The sequence below is a fragment of the Gopherus evgoodei genome, chromosome 15, assembly GCF_007399415.2.
Source record: "Gopherus evgoodei ecotype Sinaloan lineage chromosome 15, rGopEvg1_v1.p, whole genome shotgun sequence".
Classification (NCBI taxonomy): domain Eukaryota; kingdom Metazoa; phylum Chordata; order Testudines; family Testudinidae; genus Gopherus; species Gopherus evgoodei.
This window is the reverse complement of record NC_044336.1, coordinates 12,116,368-12,120,393: the sequence shown is the minus strand read 5'-3', so window position 1 is coordinate 12,120,393 and position 4,026 is coordinate 12,116,368. Positions and strand designations below refer to the sequence as shown.

The window sequence follows — 4,026 nt, the reverse complement described above, 5'->3', positions numbered from 1 at the left end:
GGTAAGATGGTTTTATGGTTTAGTGACCTGACTGGAAGTCATAAGACCTGGGTTCTATTCCCCTCTCTGCCAGAGACTCCTTGTTTAACTTTTAGCAGGTCCTCTAACTTTTCTGTGCTTCTGTTTCTTCACCCATAAAGAGGGATCATGATACTTACCTACCTCATTGGGTGCCATGAGGCTGAACAAATATAAAACCTGGAGCTTCTTGGATGGAAGACACTGTGCAAGTGCACAGTACTGTTATAAAACCACATATTTTCAATAAGGGGTTGTGAATTCACAGCTGTGCAGTGATTGCAATTACTATACATCCTCATCAGGTTCTCACCGGGATCTTCTTGTGACCGAGATATACAGCATTATGTCCTACACCCAACCAGGAGAAATGATAAAGGAATATATTTAATCTTCTCCCTTTGTATTTTTTTTAAAAGCTGCAATAAATACAAAGGTGCATAACCCAAAGTTTTTCTTTAAAAAGTCCAGACTTTAAATAGCATTTTCCAAAGCCTAAGCAAGAATATTGGGTATGTAACTTTACAGCAAGTGTTTTGTGACTGTTCTCTTCTGTATGAGCTGGGTGGACTAGATTCCTTGCAAAGTCCAGAGCTGGTAAGTTAACATTGTGATTCATAGAAGGAAAGGCAGTCAGATGCTATAATGATGGGCACAATATGGAAATGTAGAAGGACAGATTGAAAGGGAGAGAAAGAATATGTGCATTTACATGAGTGTGTGTAAAAAAGGCAGTGTGCCTCTAGCTCAGCATCTGTCTCTCTCACACTCTCCTAGAAGTTCCAGGTGCGGGATGGGATTGCTGTAGTGCTATTTACTAAGGATGCATCAGGGTCTGGATTTTTGCAGGAGCTTGAAAACAGCTGCACTTCTTTGTTTATCTGGTAGAATTTTATGGGGTGGGATAAAAAGAAAATAAAAACCAAGCTGGATCCAGCATAATCCAGGGGCCAGAAACATTGGCTTGCAGTGCTGCGGCTCTAGTTTTAAAGCATGTGAAATTTTAGATGCACTAGGAGCTGGTACAATTGTTTATTTAGACAGAGTTTGGGGGTTAAAAATTGGCTCTAGATACCAAATGTGTGTTTTTCCAGTACAATTGGGTTGGGATGTAGCAGGGTACAGCGTTTTCCAGTGGAGCAGGAGTGGCTACGTATGCTTTTTAATTTGGAGTGAACAACTTGGGGTTTGAGCCAAATATCGCCAGGATCCAGGTTTTGCGACAGTTATGCACTGTGATGGATCAGTGTCCAGAATGTTTTGATCAGCAGAAACAGCTGCACTTGTTCTCTGCTCATGTGGTATATTTTGGTGGGTGAGGACCAAAAATTAGGTGGATCTGGCAGGATCCATGTGCCCCATCTGGGTTTTTGCCACAGTCATGTACCACGGGCCAGAATGTTTTGCAGCATGAGGAATGGGCTACCCCTGTTCTCTAGATAGGCATTAGAATGTGGGGGCTCTGGATCGAGTCAACATTTGGCTAGATCCTGGTGCTGAATCAAGGCTTTGGCAGAATCATGCTCTGGGATGCATTGCAGGTGTGGGGCGAGGAGTGGCATTTGATGCTGTAGGAGCAGCTACAGTTGCTTTCTCTAGGTTGATGATACAATTCCGGGGCATGGGAATAGAAATTGGCAGGGATGCAGGTAGAGGCTGTTTTTATCTTTTTTCAATACTCACAACCACCTGGTAGCACACAAGCGACAAAGCAAATAGTCACAGAAACTCAGCAGATAATTTAAAATAAGCCCTGGTCTGTCCCCACACAATCCCCCAACAGCACAGAGGAGCACTGAAGGCTCAGAACTCTCACTCATGCTCAGTGGCATTTGTTGTTCTTGGTGAGTCTCCATTTCCAAGGAAGACACAAGGACAGCTGCTAAAAGGCAGCCAGCTCCCCAGAGCTACAAGCAGCAGCATGAGCCGAGTATGATGCACAGCATTGCTGAGCCTTTCCACGTCTGGGGATGTCTTTCAAGGACAGATCTCAGCGGATTGGCTCAGAGCATCCTTCTCTCCCCCTCCCCCATTATACTCCAAACTGCAGAGATTGGACAAGCCTATGACACATGGTGAAGGGGAGTGTGAATAAATGGTGAGCTGAGCTGAGGGAGTGTGGAGACAGCAGTGATCCAGATCCAGCCGGGAGAAGTTTCCAGGTGACTTGAGAGCAGCAGCAAACTTGGAGAGGAGTGTGCAGAGCTCATCAATGCAAAGCGAGGGAGACACCAGGCTCTGAGCTGCAGAGGAAGGAGCCCTGCAGCCCTGGGTTGCAGACAGACCAGAAGCACCCAAAGCTTCAGCAAAAGTTGAGATTTGTAACTTTCCTCCCACAAAGCCCCTGGAGCTCCAGCGTGCAGCCATGTCCCTGGCAGTGAAGGAGAAGAACCACGTGCGTCTGGTCTTCCTGGGTGCGGCAGGCGTAGGCAAGACAGCTCTGATCCGTCGCTTCCTGCTGGACACTTTTGAGTCCAAGCACCGGCGGACAGTGGAAGAGCTGCACAGCAAGGAATACGAGGTGAGTGGGGCCACCATCAAGGTAGAGATCTTGGACACCAGTGGCAGTTACTCCTTCCCGGCCATGCGCAAGCTGTCCATCCAGAACAGTGATGCCTTCGCCCTGGTCTATGCAGTGGATGACACAGAGTCCTTTGAGAACATCAAGAGCCTGCGGGAGGAGATCCTGGAGGTGAAGGAAGACAAGTCCCCCCCCATCGTGGTAGTGGGCAACAAGGCGGAGGCCAACAGAGAGAGGCAGGTGCTGACTGAGGATGCCCTGTCCCTGGTGGAGCTGGACTGGAACAACCGCTTCCTGGAAGCATCGGCCAAGGAAAACGAGAATGTGGTGGAAGTCTTCAGGGAGCTGCTGCAGCAAGTCAACTTGCCCAGCCGGCTCAGCCCGGCACTGCGCAGGAGGAGGGAGACCTTCCCAAAGGAGAACGCACTCAGACCACCCATGAACAAGACCAACAGCTGCACTGTCTGCTGAGTTGGGGAAGGCCGGGAGGAGGAGGAGGAGCAGCAGCAGCAGAAGCAGGATGGACTTGAAACTCAGGTGGGCTGGGTACAGAAATGAAGCTGCATCCACTAAAGTGGCACCCTTCCCCCTCCTGTTCCTTACCCAGCCTGCTAAGGCTGTTAAACTTGTAGATCAAATGAGGCAGGGGCCGTAGTCACTTTGACTCAGCTGGCCGGGGGCTGGAGAGGGGGAAGTGACTGACCCACAGGGAGTGTTCAGCAGCAGTCTCCCAAAGGCAGGAACTGGGCATGCCTGTAGTCTCCACAGTGCTACACGGGGGAGGGTGGAGAGGGGGCAGCAAGTGAGTGAGGCAGAGAGGAGAGAGTGTATATTTAGAGACAGGGCTGTTAGAAAGCATGTTGCATTTGTGAAGCCTTTTAGCATCCACCATTAGAGTTAGTAAATACCTTATGTCCCTGAAGCTCTGTGGTACAAGGGGGAGCAAACGTGGGAGGCTCTTCTGTCACACGGAGTGGAAAGCGCACACATGCATCTTTGTATCCGTATTGCTTCTCACTGGTCCCAGTCCCCTGTGTTGGGTTCTGTGCTCAACAGCCCCTAATCCTGTGCATTTGCACACACGTTTTCGTACAAGCTTAGTTTACAATGAAATAACCAGTGTCCAAGGTAGTTTGATTTTGTACTTTGGGTAGGATCATAGAGCACATGGCAAGGCAGTCTGTGAACTGTCTGTTTTTTATTTTGTTCTTTTTTTTTTAAGGTTGTAGCCAATAAAAAAAATGTACATTGCAAACTCAAGGTGTATTTTTCTTCTGCTCTCTGAAAAGTAGTACCAGGTGTGATCCTTACCCAGCTGGACCTCTTATCACTGTGTTTGCATTTTCTCTTCCACACACTGTCCTTATCTGGTGGCTTCCCAGTACTTTATGGCACCCACCCTTCCCTCCCCTCCTCTTTTATGGCTTTTCCTGGTAATTTAGCCACTAACGTTTTACCAGGCAGTGAGCAGCTACAAACAAAACAGC

The 4,026-nt window shown here is 48.3% G+C and overlaps 1 pseudogene; it reads left to right on the top strand.

The window, feature by feature from the left end:
- Positions 1-2,069: 2,069 nt before the first annotated feature.
- On the top strand, positions 2,070-3,760 carry LOC115635576 (annotated as a pseudogene).
- Positions 3,761-4,026: the final 266 nt, after the last annotated feature.